The 16,364-nt window shown below is 44.0% G+C and overlaps 1 long non-coding RNA gene across 2 annotated transcripts; it reads left to right on the forward strand.

The window, feature by feature from the left end:
• Positions 1–4,785, forward strand: LOC308589882. Of its 2 annotated transcripts, none has more exons than XR_014009529.1 (4): positions 1–124; positions 1,105–1,378; positions 2,455–2,572; positions 4,656–4,785. It is a non-coding gene; the product is annotated as an uncharacterized lncRNA (long non-coding RNA). The 2 variants fall into 2 exon arrangements; XR_014009530.1 differs by having other exon boundaries at positions 1,105–1,333.
• Positions 4,786–16,364: the final 11,579 nt, after the last annotated feature.

The raw sequence follows: 16,364 nt of genomic DNA on the forward strand, positions 1-16,364 counted from the left end.
GAAAGGAAGAAAGGCAGAAGAACCACTGGAAGCGGACTGAGGTTGAGATGGTCACAGGCAGGGGCATATTAGGCACCAAGGAAGCTCTTTTCAGATTAGCTTTAGGAAGGACTGGAATGAAAAGGCATGCATGACACTGGACTTTACTGATCTTTGTATGGAAGTGTACCATGATGCTGAATTTATAACACGTTGTATGCAGCATTTGGAAATACTCTGGTCAGTAGCAATGCTTTAATGCAGGGTTTCTGAGTTCATTGGTCCCTTGATGAACTTATAAAGTTGTCATCGACCTAAGCCCAGATTCTTAGGAATGTAAATGAAGCAATCGCCATTCTTAGGGAACCTAAAATGTAAGTAGAAGAAGTAAAACAAGTGAAAATAATGTTTGTACAATAATGAGAGGTATGGGCCTGATAAGCTTTAACAAACATTTAGATATTGGGCTGTTTGTTAGAGAGTTTGATGCTTAAGTCGCTGCAGTTTTTTATGTTCAGCATGTTTCTTTGTTTGGAAGAAAACTAATACGCATTAGGAATAACTTTCTGCAGTTAAGTCGCTGCAGTTTTTTATGTTCAGCATGTTTCTTTGTTTGGAAGAAAACTAATACGCATTAGGAATAACTTTCTGCAGGTAAGAGCTGTTCATCAGTGGAGAGGACTTCATCAGAAGGTGATGGGATCTGCTTCATTGAAGGTTAGGCACCTGTCAGAGTTTCTTTCGTTGCAATTCCTGCATTGCAGAGGGTTGGGCTAGAGATTACCCTTGTGGTTCCTTCCAGCTCTATGGTTCTATGGCTTAAACCCTATACTGTACAAGCTTGAAAATGCCAACCAAAATGTCTCAACAGCTGCCCAAAGGTCTGAATATTTCAACCCCCATTCTATCCCCAGGTCTTTTTTTAACCCTCTGTACATTTGACCCTACAGTATTACTGTTTATTATTATAGGCATTTTTATTCCTAAGGCAGTGTAAACTAACAGCAGAACAAATGGCGCTTGCATGATTTTCTGCAGGAACCAACTACCAGATAGTCATGTGCAAATATAAAATATATCACTATAAAAAGAATTATATTTATTATCCCCAATTGTTTACTGCAGCAATGGAAGGTAGCCTTCTCACTTGGATCAGAGCTGTTTCAGAAGGACTTTACCCAGGACAGAACGCACTTTTGCATTGCAACCACAATCAATTGAAGTAGGAGCGGACAACCTTTGAAGCTGCTGGATCACAGCTCCCATCATCCCTTACTATTAGCCAAGATGGCTGGGGCTGCTGGATGTTGGAGGCCGACAACATCTGGAGAGCCATAGGCTAGTCACCCCTGGAGTAAGGGCCAAAGTGTAGCCATGCGGAGAAGGACAGTGGTCTGAGGTTGTATGATAGTCACCTTGCTTATGCAGATCTGGGCCTGGTCAGTAGAGGTAGAGCTGAATAAAGAGGTTCCTGGAGACCCCTTGAGTAACTCATGTATGCTGTCTTGGGCTCCAGGACAGGAGTGAGTGAGTGAATAAATAAATATGCCAAACAAACAAGAACTCAACACCAGAGGGCAGATTGAGACAATTCATGTGGTGCCTGTCACTGCTATCTGGCCCTCAGAATATTGTCCAGAGAAAAATTTGGGCTGGAAAACTATCGTGGTTTAGTGGCCAAGATGTAGGAAGCCAAGGCTCAAATCTGTGTTGATTGAATAAGCAAGAGAGAGAGCAAGAGCATGAGAGCTCATGTCTACCCATCTCTCTCCTCATCACTGTCTCCACTGTCTTCCATGAGTTAAGGGGCCAACGTCTGAAGTGGGGAAGCTCCTGCACTTGCAGGGACTACTATCACAATTTAAACCCTGATCTTCCAGGGTACTAAGTCTTATATCCTCTAAGAGGACAGGAGGCTTCCCCCTCATGTAGGGCAGCTGCAATGGAGGGATGGGAGAGCACCATCCCTGCTCTCTCTGACAGGATGCTACTTACATGCTGGCATCCATCTGTCTCGAGAGACAACGGAGTGCACCTCTGGGGGTGAATTCAAACCACGGGAGAATCACAGTGCCTGCTGTGGCTGCAGAGACTCATAATTGCTGCCTTCCACATTGCTCATGCTGCATTAGCGGCACGGAAGTGACTTTTCCTGGGTGCAAGCCTGGGCTGCCCAGACAACATGGACTGCCTCTCGGTCTTGCTGTTGTGCACCCAAAGGTAGCAGACCATTAGGTTTGCTCAGGTGGGGGAGAGAGCATTACAGCCCCTGAAGAAGGTTAATGTGATTCCCTGAATAATGCACACTTCCAGTGCAGATCATGCAGGCTGGCTTCACCTCTTGTCTGTCATGAGCCTTAAGCACATAGCTAATAGCATGAGTCAACAAGTACATGTTTTAGGAATGTGATCAGAAGCTGCCTTAGACCATGGGCAGACGATTGGTTATTCAGTATGGTCTCATTGGTTTTTTAGGTGGAGATTTCTCCCATCACTTGGCACCTAATCCTTTCAACCAGATGCTGCGGATCGAACCTTGCGCCTTCTGCATGCGCTCTATGGACTCTGCCCCCTTTCAAGTTATAGCGTAATTGTAAGTAAGAGCTTTCCCAACTGAATAATCTTTACACTGGGAAGAATTGCTCCAATTCTACACCCTTGACAATAATGTCTGGGTCATAGACTTTGCTTGCCCAGACAATTGCCCCTAACTGGAATTCCCAATGCAGGGAGTTGGATCTCTCGCCCGCTTGCAAGCAAGGTAGCATCGGCTGCACACAGGGGATGTTGTAACCAGCTCAGAGGCCACGGTACTGCAAATAGGTTTTCTGCCTCAGTGAGAACTGTAGAAAAGGCTGCTCCCCCTCTGGCATGCTGCCCTCGCTGGTCTCGCCTTGGAGGTTTGCAACCGCGCTCCGGTGTTTGTTCCCAGCTGCTTTGTGTGAGCTCAGTGCATTTTCCTTGCAGTTACGACAGGGCTGCAGAAAGCTTGACAGAACAGAATTAGCAAGATCTCTCAACCCCCCACATTTGAATAAAATTCCAAGAGAGTGGGTAAGAGAGGAAAAGCCCATGATCCTGGTAATTAAGCTGTAAGGCCCACCAGGGATTTGCTGTCATCATGTCATCTGATATGTGTGGAAGACCAAAGAGGAGCCAGATGTCAGGTTGCCTAATCCCCCTCCTCCACTCCCCAGAAGGTTCTTCTGACTGTGCTCGGAAGGTTTTCTGCGGAAGCCTGGGAAAGGAATGATTCACAAAACAATCCTCAAGGATAAATCTTGTAATTCAGGGCGCTGAACAGCTGGTAGTTTAAAGCACTGAACAGCAGTTTAGTGATTAATTCGCCTCTTTAAAATGCAGAGCGATGCGATACGATGAAATACAGCTCCAACTTTGCGCGATGCCTCTCTTGTACACACAGCCTGCCTCTCCAAATGCTTTCTTTTAGGGTTAAAAATGCTTACAAATATAATGCTAAGTAATTGCAGGAGGAGACATGGATGAGGGTGGAAAAGGGTGGGAAACGCATTCCTTCTTGGTGGAGGCTGTGTACAAATACCCGTTTACGCGCACCCAGTGTGCTCCCACTGTTGGTTTGTGAAGCCATGCGCACATGACACCAGGCACACTCCACAGCTAGCCTGCCGTTTCTTGAGAAACTGTGGCAATGGGCGCATCAGTAACTTAACACACACACTGGAGAGGGGGCAGGGATGTGTTCTCCCAATGCCAATAACCTGATCTCTTTTCCTGCATCTGTAACCCCACATCCCACAATCCTATTCAACGAAGCCATCATCTGTGCATGCTCTGTCACTTGCACATTCACAACGGCTGTCTCTAATGTGCACACCTTGGCACACACGGCTATTCACTCTCTATCTAATGGAGAGTGTGTTCATGCAGTGTGTGTTCCAACCACTGGTTTGAGAAGCAGTAAACACCCGGACCATATCTATCCTGCTACATATTATGAAGTCTTGTGTGTCAGTGATATGTACACAACTAAAGTGCTTCGTCTCCTTCTCCCTACTGCAAACACTGAAAAATACTCAAAAATGTGTATGAGATACGGTCTGTATGAAGCGCATTGTAGAAGCAGCTTATCCCTCACAGATACAATTCCCAGCAACCCGTAACAAACTACAGTGCCCAGAATCCTTTGGGGGAAAGAATGTGCTTTGAATGTGCTTTAAAGCATTGGTGTGCACACAGCCCAAATGCAGAAACTGCACTTTCAAGTCATGAAATAGTGTGCTAGCTGAGTAACAGTTGGGGTTTTTTTATAGTTCAAAAAATGGGGAATGGCCATGGTGTGTTTCTCCCTAACAGAGGTATTGCCTTAATAAGGATTTTGAATTTCTCCCTCCCACCACACTGGCTCCCACTGGGCCAGCAAATCTGCATTTACTTCTTGTGTACGCTTAAATGCTGTCAGCTGCTGAAGCTGGGAACCTTGGTTCCTATGTTCAGCTCCCCCATGTGGTGAGTCATGAGAAGTGCAGGTTGGAGCATCTCCCTGGGCTGAGAAGTATTCGCAAGCTCTGGACTGGAGCCATCCACTCAGAGGCTGACCACTGGGCCCTCCTAGGCAGGACTATAAAAGGCTTTCATGTTTGGGCTGGTATTTTGACGGAGCAAAAATGTTTCTCTCTGACTATTGTGTGTTTCAGTGTACTCATCAGCTCTGACTTCTGGGCCTGGCTTTGTCCTTTGACTCCTTGGCACATCTCCAGGCTCTTGGATCCCAGCTCCTGGCTCCTCTCATCTCTGACAGCTGCCTGCAGCTCAGTTCTGGCTCATACGACCAGCAGGATGTGGTGGACCTACATTTTTGAGACTTCTTTGCAACCAGCAATGAGGTCTGGGTAACCACTGTTATCTTCTTCAGCAGGGCTGTTCCATGAGAAAATCACCACCATTTTTATTTTATTTTTTAAAAATTAAGTATTACAGCTCAGATTTTGATTAAAATTGCTGTACTGGATTGTCTCACATGTCAAAGTCACTGGTGTGAATAAATTTTTCCTACACCTTGTAGTTTTCAAGTTATGGGGTGTGTGGAAATTAAATAAATGTTATATACATGCATGAATAAAGTCGCTTTTGGGGCCCCTCTGGGATGAAGGGCCCTGAAGCTTAAGCTTCATTAGTTTCATAGTAGATCTGCCCCTGTATATGGTGTTGCTTCACGCATGACCCCCCCCCCCTTTTTGCATAAGTTCATTTCAATGAATGTCACACCATTTGGCAACCGAATGAACTCTGAAAAGGGAGTTGCATCCAGGGCCAGCCCAAGGCATTTTGCTGCCCGTAACAATTTCACTCTACTTCCCCTAAAAAACACCAAGTGAGCTGCTGTTCTGAGGTGATACAGAGCATCTGTCACCACACCTGAGAGAGGAGGTAAAATGAGGAGGTAAAGAAGTGGCCATGTGACAATGCTAGGGGCTCAGAGGAAGTAGCAACAGACTGCTATGGCTGCCTCTGAGCACCTGCCACCTGAGACAGTTGCCTCACTCTGCCTAATAGTAGGGTGGGCTCTGTTTACAACCAACCTCATGAGTAGATCTGTTTGTGACCACTGTCAGGTTCTCTCTTTCGCAGCTGTTTATATGTATGAACATATAACTCCTATGGCAGGCCTGGAGAGGGATAACAGGCCATCACAAATATCCTGGGGTCAAAAGGAAAACCATGCCTGTACCTTTTTATATCATTCAGGTGTACAACTCAATGTGGTGCAACAGCACACTAGAATAGAGGTAAAGGTAAAGGGACCCCTGACTGTTAGGTCCAGTCACGGATGACTCTGGGGTTGCAGCGCTCATCTTGCTTTACTGGCCGAGGGAGCTGGTGTACAGCTTCCGGGTTACATGGCCAGCATGACTAAGCCGCTTCTGGCGAACCAGAGCAGCGCACGGAAATGCCGTTTACCTTCCCGACGGAGCAGTACCTATTTATCTACTTGCACTTTGACGTGCTTTCGAACTGCTACGTTGGCAGGAGCAGGGACCGAGCAACAAGAGCTCACCCTGTCGCGAGGATTCAAACCGCCAACCTTCCGATCAGCAAGCCCTAGGCTCAGTGGTTTAGACCACAGCACCACCCGCGTCCCACTAGAATACTTGCAGACTATAAAACATTACAGCAATGCTTTGCCAACCTGAATAAAAATGGCAAGGGCAATGCTTAAAATGAATGCATACAACATGAATATGGACCCACTAGCACCAAAATAACAGCTTGGTGGTATCTTTGTGAAATAAAATGGGTATTGGCATATTATTGTGCTGACTTTTAAAGCCCTAAATGGCCTCGGCCCAGTATACCTGTAGCAGCTTCTCCACCCCCGTCGTTTTGCCAGGACACTGAGATCCAGCGCGGAGGGCCTTCTGGCGGTTCCCTCACTGTGTGAAGTGAAGCTATAGGGAACCAGGCAGAGGGTCCCACCCTGTGGAACACCCTCCCATCAGATGTCAAGGAAATAAACAACTATCTATCTTTTAGAAGACATCTGAAGACAGCCCTCTTTAGGGGAGTTTTTAATGTTTGATAATTATTATTATTATTATTATTATTATTATTATTATTATTATTATTATTTATTATTATTTATACCCCGCCCATCTGGCTGGGCCTCCCCAGCCACTCTGGGCGGCTTCCATAAAAACCAAAAATACAATAAAATATCACACGTTAAAAACTTCCCTGAACAGGGCTGCCTTAAGATGTCTTCTGAATGTCAGGTAGTTGTTTATCGCTTTGACATCTGCTGGAAGGGCGTTCCACAGGGCGGGCGCCACTACCGAGAAGGCCCTCTGCCTGGTTCCCTGTAGCTTTGCTTCTCGCAATGAGGGAACCGCCAGAAAGCCCTCGGCGCTGGACCTCAGCGTCCGGGCAGAATGATGGGGGTGGAGACGCTCCTTCAGGTATACTGGACCGAGGCCGTTTAGGGCTTTAAAGGTCAGCACCAACACTTTGAATTGTGCTCGGAAACGTACTGGGATGTTTTATCGTGTTTTTAATATTCTGTTGGAAGCCACCCAGAGTGGCTAGGGAGGCCTGGCCAGATGGGCGAGATATAAGTAAATAATAATAATAATAATAATAATAATTATTATTATTATTATTATTATTATTATTATTATTATTACTACTACTACTACTACTACTACTACTACTACTGCTACTACAGTGAATGACATTCTTAGAAGTGCAGGTGCCAGCTGTAAGACAAACTAGGAAGATAAGGAATTGGTTTGAACTGGGTCTTTAAGGTTCTCCACACCTATTTTACATGATGAAAATCCCATTTCTGTTCCTTTGCTTGAACTTAAATGGTCAACCAAAACAAAAGAAAATAAGGCTATGGTGAAACTGTAAGAGTTTTAAAGAATCAGGTTTTTTTCCCCTGATTAGTGGCTGCGTTTTCTGCTTTTTTTTTGGACCTGATTCGGAATACACTGCAAACCAGTGTGATCATGTTAGCTAGTGTAAAGAGACTGGCAGCCCTTTCAGGCATGATAAACTTTTTGACTGCTTCCCTAAAGCTTTAATGTGGCAACTGCATGTAATGCAAAGTCATTGCATTTGGAATCAAGCTTTGTATTGGATCGCTGCCTGATACATGGGGCAGATACCAGCCAGGTAGTGACATAGCTAATTCCCAGGGTGATGGATCAGTTACTTACTGCTTTACCCACCAGTTAGACACAAATCATGCAATGTAGTAGTTACTGCAAAAGTGTGAAAGACCAGCTTGAATATTTTATCCTAAATAAGCCTTTTGTATTTCCTTGATGTTGTGTTCTTTAAAACCCTAGTTGGAAGGAATTAAAATAAATCACATCTATATCTACAGTATGAATTCAAAGATTTGTGCAAACAAATTTCAGTTAGCGAGTCACTGTATACTTGGATTTTATTTGTAAATCTGAAAAGCACTATTTGTTTCAGCTGGGTTTATATTAAATTTTTAGACAATTAGATTACATCTAAGTACTTTTATATTCGCAGTTGAAAAATCTTCTTTCATAAATCCATGTTATGTGTGAGAGCAAAATCAGATTAAGCTCTTGGAAGCCCCAAAATCTATAGATGCTGTGTCTCAGTATTGAGAAGGGGACCCTACCCCTGGCAAAATAATAAAATACAAATACAAATAAATTGCAAGTTTTTTAAAAAGTAAGTCCTGAGAACTGCCTTTAGCAGAATAAATTCTTAATCACATATATATCCCTATCTGTGGCAGATTGAGAGGTTGTTGCAAAGGTGGCTTATTTTAATGATTCGGTTGGCACAAAAACGGTCCTTATCTCTTTAAGAAATGGAAATGAGGTCTAATTTACATATGCTGGTTGCAATTAGCATATAAGTCCTATCCTGGGAGTTGGAGGAAGAAAAAAAATGCAGCAACAATCTAATCGGATTTGGTTAGACAAAATTAGCAACCTCAGAACAATCATCAAATTATCTGAATTACTGGTAGCCTGCAATTATTTCTCAATATCGCGTGTGTGCATGCGCGTGCTCGCGCGCGCACACACACACACACACACAATGAAAGAATCTTCATCACATTGTGCTACACTTGTAGCCTGTTTTGTGTATTTGCTTTGATTTATCATGTTTGTATCCTGCATATAATATATGCAAAAATAAATAAATCACAATGCATATTTGTGTATATATGCATTTTCTATTGTCACTTTCTATTTTGTCAGATTTCATACGATTTGTTGAAGGTGACATTTATGCCTTTTATGGGATCATTTTAGCTTGTGCAGTGTGTGTGTGTGTGTGTGTGTGTGTGACTGGCATGTACTCAACAAAGTCTTAGTAAAATTCCAACCGACTCTTAGTAAAATCAAAAATTAAGCTAATTTTGTAATGGCTTACTTTGTGTGGTGAGTCTGAAAAATCTGAGACATGCAAAGTAATAGACCTATGGAACTTTCCCTTTTTCAGCTAGTGGTTGCATACCATTTATTAAAATAATATTTATTTATATAATTCCCACAGTACAATAAAGCATGCTGCATATAGAACAGTTGCATATGTAAAAACAATTAAAATATTTGCATATATGTATAAAAGCAACTTTTAAAAATCCCTTATGCACACAATTTAAAAAAGCACCGACACATATATAATATAAATTCAAGTCCAATACAGATACCAACTGGGATAAAATATGATCTGGGGTATTATATTAGCATCCATTGCATTTTTAAAATTAAAACAGAAACAGGAGTAAGATTTTCAAGAGCTCTTCTACTTTCTGACTGCATTGCAATCATATTTCAGGAACACATCTCTGCCACATTTATATATTTTGCTTTATTTGTGTGTGCGTAAATACAAACACATGCACACCACCCAATAATAAAACTTATCTGGGCAGTTCGCAAGTAGAAAATTAAAATCAAAAGATATAAAAATAAAACATAAACTAAAAAACTAAACCAGAATCAAACCAGCAACAGAGAGTGACATCAGTACCAACGACTTAAAAAGCCTAGGCAGAGGAATTCAAATCCCTGGTTTGCACTAGTACAGCTCAACAATCCCAGAGTTTGAGAATCAATAGCACAGACATTATAAAGGTGTGGTGATCTGTCGTGAAATAACCCCAGTAAAGAAGATAACAGTGGTTACCTAGACCTTGTTGCTGGTTACGAAGGGGCTCCCATAAGAGTCTTCAGGGCCCCCAAAATGTAGGTCTACCACTGCTCCCAGAGAGTGGCAAAATGCGCCGGTTTTTAGAACCCTGATCTTAGACTTCCAAAAGCCAATCAGTCTGGGCTTGTAGGGATTGCAAGATTTTTGAGGTCAGCAAATTGCATAGACACCACTAGTCAAATTTTGAAACTTTATTAAGAAAAATGGCAACATGGCAAACGGTCAAATAAAAATATTGAGAAACAAAAAAGACAGGGGTGAAACTAGGCTTTATTTCACCCAGGTCAAAGATCCAGTTTGGCACCCCCTCACACGCATTTCAATACACATACACACAGGCAAGGGAGCCTCAATGGCGCCCCTCTGGAGGCTTCACCAGGGGCAAAAAACCTGGCTAGTACCCCCCCCCCCCGGTAGCTATAGCTCTGAGAAAGACAACCTACTCAATAACAACACGGTGTTGCTAGCCTACCCGCAAGTAAGCAGTGAGGTGTGTGAGCTTCCCAGCACTTGTAAAATGCAGTGTGGACCCTTCAATGGAATAAGGGGACAAAGCTGCATAGGGCAGCCCAGCTTTGAAAGACTCTCTTCCCTCTCCTGCATTGGATTTAGTGACACCTCACTCCTTCTGACTAATGAGAACCGATGTCACATTCCACAGGTAGGCATCCTAAAGTATCATCTTGCATCAGGAAATGGCTGAATTGGTTAAAAGTGGTGGAGATTATTATTTGCATGTGTTTATTAATTCCAAAAGTATGTTTAGGATTGTGTGCGTCTTCCATGTAAACATTGTGTGGCTCTTGGTCCATTATGAAGGGGAAGCACAAACCATTCCTCCAATAGTGAGATAGAAACACTGCCCATTGTGTTCTCTTTTTCTGCCTTCCTGTAGCGTGTAAAAGAGTTCTGGTCAACTTAGCACCATTCTCTACACGCAGGGACAGTGTGTCTCAGCAGGGAACATTTATGACCACTGACAGGCAAGCAACATTACAGCATACTTGCCGGCACACAACCAATATGCCATGATTTGTGATGATGCTTAAATGGCGCACATCCATCTCACAGGGAGGTAACCTTGGCCAGAGGGACTGGCCTCGATCAAACTGGACAACTGCAGCTTCTTTCAAAAGGCTGGGGAGTTAAGGCGCAGCTCACCAGCCGCTGCTCTCTACTCTACAAACGATTTCTGTGCTTCATTTATTTTGAATGCTTCTGCAGCAGGGCAAATGTCTCTGAAATGTTGACTGTGCAGCCTGATGAGAAGCCCAATTTACATATTCTCAATTTAATCTAAAGTAGGTGCTAATTGATTATCGCTGAATGCCAGCACACTCTGATTATCCATTCAAGATGCTGAGGGACAAGCTCCCTGGGAGAAGCGGCTTTGCATTTTTGGTGTGGATGAAAGAATATTTACCCTTTCTCCCATAATATTATATGGGGAATTTAAATTAGCCAGGTTTTGTACATACTTCCCTGCGCCATTTTACTGCTGGTGAAATTGACCACCACACAACTGAAACACAATGATGACCAGAGCAAGTTCTCCACACCCAGCTACATATCTGAGGTCAAGAATCCCTCTAGGATGAATTCCCTCCCACTTATTCCTACACCTGTATTGCTAGGTTTTCCCAGAAGGCCAGACTGCAACTCACAGTCAAATCCAGCAACACAGGATCATGCCATGGGATGTGCACTTTTAGGCCACATCTGAACCATACATTGTAAAGCAGCAGCTTCATGCCACTTTAAGCAGTCATGGTTTTAGTTTGCAAAAAGATGCCAAATTTAGCAGCAGCAGAGTGACAATAAAATGTGGCAATCCTGGGGAGTGTTTAAATTGCATCCTGTATAATCTAAATTATAGACGCCACCAAATATAAATAAATAATCAGAAAGTGGCCAAGACCTTTTGCTGCCCATGGCAAATATGGCACACACACATATATACAGGTCTGCAGTCAGAAGCCAACTGAATGTGACTTTAACACTGGTGATGGGGCAGTGTCACCCACCCGCCATCACTGAAGGCAGTAGGCAAACCGTGTGTGTGTGTGCGCGCGCGCACAAAGCGGACTTCATGGTGTATGCAGCTTTTTCACCCAACGCCCTGCCACTGCTCCCTTCCTTAGGCACTGCAAATCTGGCCCTGTAAAGAATGTTTTCTGCTCAATGACTACAAGAATCTGGGTGCTATTGGTTGGAAAGTTCCCTCCATCCAGCCCCTTACATTTAAGGCAGGCTGAAGTCCTTCTCTTGACTGGGGTGGGGAGTGCCACTTGGCCTGTAAAGCAGCTATTGAGCAGTTGGTCTGAAATCGAGAGGAACGACCGAAAGTCAAAGCTGCATTTGCTCGCTGCTTTTGTTTAGATTTTAATGGCAGTCAACTTCTAAAGAGCCGTGTGTGTGTGGCTCATGGTGGGGTTTAACACAAAGGCTGCGGTGAAGGTTCTCTCCCCCAACCCTCCTCCAGATCATGCTCAGCATGCGGGGAGTTCTTTCCCCAATAAAAGTGGCTTTGGGTTTAAGTCCCTTCATGCGAGCGGCTTTTCTCTGCGTTTGTACTCCCCATGTGGCTTACACCAGCATCGCGCACTGCAGCTTTTCCAATTCATCATTCGCTGCATGAGCTGTCTGCGTTCAGGCGGCGGCGGAGGGGACAGCGCGGATGACACAGCCAGCTCAGTTCAGCCGGCACTGTGAAAAAGCATTTGATTTTTCTTTAGAGGAGTTAATGTGTGTAAATCCCCACTAAATTGCTCAGCTTCTTGTTACGTGTGGTGTCTTTGATACCCATAAGAAGTGAGACAGAGACGATGCCTTCAAGTACATTTCCCCTGGGCTAGTGCAGCTGCTTTGAGAATTACAGATACAAAATAGGTATGCACATACCGTTTCGTTTGTCAAACGGCTGTTGTCGAAAGGGGTGCTTGGAAAAAAAAGAGGAGGAGGAAAAGTCGCACAGAGTGCTCCACCAGGCTGGCAAAGTTACCCTGTTATGCTGATCTCTTTGTCAAGTTCGCAGAATTCGTCAGCTGCCTGGTGAAGAGTGTTGTGCAGCCGGGAAGCTTGCACACTCATTTACCCACCTTGGCTTAGCTGGACGCACAGTGCAGCAGTAGCAGTTGGTATTCAGTTGCTGGCCGTGTCCAAACAATTGGGGGGCATGTAAAGCATCTCCTTGGATAGCTATGCTGGTTAGAGCGTGGTGCTGATAACACCAAGATTGCAGGTTTGATTCCCGTGTTTAACAGCTGCATATTTCAGCATTGCAGGGGGTTGGACTAGATTATGCTCAGGGCCCCATTCTACAATTCTATTGAGTATGTGAGAAACTCAAAACTAGCCATAAGGAAGCTTTGTGAGTTGAGCCAAAGGGAAATGGGTGTTAGGTGAAGGCAGGAATGTTGCAGCAAGACCTCTTGAAGTTTTGGCTCTAGCAGGGGTCAGAGGCATGGGTGGCTTTTTGCCATTTGGTAGCAAAATGTCTGGGATGAGAAGTGTGGGCATAGAATGTAGGATTGGGCAGACTTCACACGCTACAAGACCATAAGACAGCAATGCATTTTCAGGAAGCATTCCCTCACACAGAATTAGCTTAATTTAACTTCTGGGATGCCAACATATAGCCAAATCTGATTGCTGTTGTTCCTAGAAGTGGGGGACCTAACATTCAAAAAATGGTGCTAGGATAGCAGCTGATGAACACCACAAAGATACACTAAACTCAATATTCCAGGTCCACCCAAAGTACCTTTTTACACACAGTTTGATTTCTGACGCTAATTCATTTCCACCACCCCTAGAGCGCCAGAATTTTACTTGGGAGTCCAAGGCAAGCTCCACTGCCTATATTATTTGGTAGGTTTTAACGAGAAGGATAGAAGTCCAAAAAAACTGAGGTTTCTGGCAGGTCAAAGCTCATTTGCATAAATGTATTGTTTAAATTGTCATTGTTACTCACTCTGTGCAAGCCTGCTCAGGAACTACTCATTGTGATATTTTTGGGGTGGGTGGGTGCTTAGATGCTCGTAATAATTTAACGAATAGTTTTAAAATATCCCTACCCACCCTGGTCAAATGTTTAAAGGACATGTTTGATTCTGGGAAATGTTCTGATGGAGAAATTGCAAAGGAATAATTGCCACTAGCTCTGACAGTTGCATGTGCACATCATGCAAGGCTGTTCTGTAAATGGAGCACACCCAATTATTTGTGTGCTCTTTCTTATTTCTGGTAGGATGCAGTATATGGAAACTGGCTTGAGAATCTGTAAAGTGGGAGGGAATGAAGGTTTTGGCCAATGGAAGACTCGTTTATTCTATTTTGTTCTTAAATCAACTTTTTCCATTGTTCTTTTGGAGATATTTGAAAATTGCAGCTCAGTGGTCTAAAAATTGATGGGGGGAGGGGATGCCACCAGCATTTAATTACTTGTAGGTCTCTAGAACACTAACGGCATCTTCCTTCCTCAATATATATGCTGGTAATTAGCTTCTAGAGCACATGCATGAAGGTAGATACATGCTTTGGACCCTGTGTGAGAGCTATAATTCTTCCAAATTGATGTGTCAAAGGAAGTAAAACTCAATCTTTTTTCCTGCAGTGTATATTTTACAGTCAGGGGACCTTCACTAATCAGAATAAAGCAATTTAGATCCCTGTCATTGTGCACTGAAAACGTATGAGGAGGCTGGCATATGTGGCTTTCTAGATTTATCAGTGCCTCCCATCTTGTATGTGCATGAGAAATTCAGGGCTGAGGGTATGAGAAAAGAGCATTTATCCAAGAAACCAATATCACTGCATTTCCCTCCCAACCCTGCCAGTCACATAAACATTTTATTTATTGTCAATATCCCAAGTTCCAGTTTAAACACACACACACACACACACACACACACACAGAGAGAGAGAGAGAGAGAGAGAGAGAGAGAGAGAGAGAGAGAGAGAGAGAGATGTATTGGACCTCCCTTTTGCTAAGCATATGACTGGCTAATGGCCTGGTTAATGCCTTCTCCATATCTCTCTTGAGGATTAACCATCAGAGCAATGAGAGGGTGATCCCTCCTCTCATAGCTAAAGGGATGAATTAAGGCAGAAGAAGATAGACATTAGGCAGTGGCAGACTTTGGGCTTTAAAATTTCAGCGGCCCCCTGTGTGATGCTCAAATTCAACGCCCCCCCCCCGCCCCATTGTTCGGCTCAGCACCCAGTGTGGTTGAGCCAGTTGCACTCCCCAGAATCCACCCCTGCTTCAGGTTTGTGTGATCCACTTTGGCTAGAATGCTGATCCCCACAAACCGTGGGGAGTGTCAAAGGTCAGCAGCTCAGTGCTATAGTTGTGCAGAAGTGTTGTTAGGGGCAGGCCTAGGGCGCACAAGCAATTACAGTGGTACCTCAGGTTACAGATGCTTCAGGTTACAGACGCTTCAGGTTACAAACTCCACTAACCCATCAATAGTACTCGGGTTAAGAACATTGCTTCAGGATGAGAACAGAAATGGGGGGGCGTGGCAGCAGCAGGAGGCCCCATTAGCTAAAGTGGTACCTCGGGTTAAGAACAGTTTCAGGTTAAGAACGGACCTCCAGAACGAATTAAGTTCTTAACCCGAGGCACCACTGTAAGTTGTTAGCAGGTCCTGGACAGGGTCATATTTAGGTTTGATGAGTCCCTAAGCTACTGAAGGTAATGGGGCCCTTTCTATGTCCAGCTGTCCTTTGCCAACAACAAATTGTCACTGTTGAATATATGCTATGTGGTAATTTATGGACCTAATAGGTATCTAAAGCCATTTGCACATCACAAAATATGTATTTTATCAAAGTAATTGTTGCACTGAAATGCAATTTGTTGTTGTTGTTTAGTCGTTTAGTCGTGTCCGACTCTTCGTGACCCCATGGACCAGAGCACGCCAGGCACTCCTGTCTTCCATTGCCTCCCACAGCTGGGTCAAACTCATGTTCGTAGCTTCAAGAACACTGTCCAGCCATCTCGTCCTCTGTCGTCCCCTTCTCCTTGTGCCCTCAATCTTTCCCAACATCAGGGTCTTTTCCAGGGAGTCTTCTCTTCTCATGAGGTGGCCAAAGTGTTGGAGCCTCAGCTTATATATTAATAGTTAAATAATTATTAAGCTCTTACTTAAAATGATTGGGGGCCCATTACTTACATCATAGGAGCCCACACAACACAAAATACTGTTGCTGTATGTAGGTTTTATTTTATTTGTTTTTTATCTCATATTTTGGAAATGTACATCCAGGTTTTCTTTCCTTTAAATTTTTTGGGGGGGCCCAAGAGAGTGGGGCCCTAAGCTATAGCTTGTTTAGCTTATACGTAAATCCGGCACTGGTCCTGGATGGCATGATGAGTCGCTGCTTACCAGAAGGGGGAGAAGCAAGGTGGAAAGGGAGAACAGCATAGTGTAAATGCACCAGCACAGCTGATCCGGTGCTCCTGCCAATGTGTTCGCAATGCGATGCCCTACCTGCCATCTCACCTTTCCCCATTCTGGTAAACAGCAGCAACTCGTCTTCTAGGAGGTCTCTGCTCTGTCATGCCATCCACCACTGTCTACCGCTCCCCCCCCCAGACACATCTATATGTATAAATTAGCATATGCAAATCTGCGTCATGGGCCTGTGCACCAAGTCCACTGAGCACCTAGCAACTTACCATTGTGTGATTG

This window comes from Podarcis bocagei, assembly GCF_964188305.1.
Source record: "Podarcis bocagei genome assembly, chromosome: 6".
In the NCBI taxonomy this organism is placed as follows: Eukaryota; Metazoa; Chordata; class Lepidosauria; order Squamata; family Lacertidae; genus Podarcis; species Podarcis bocagei.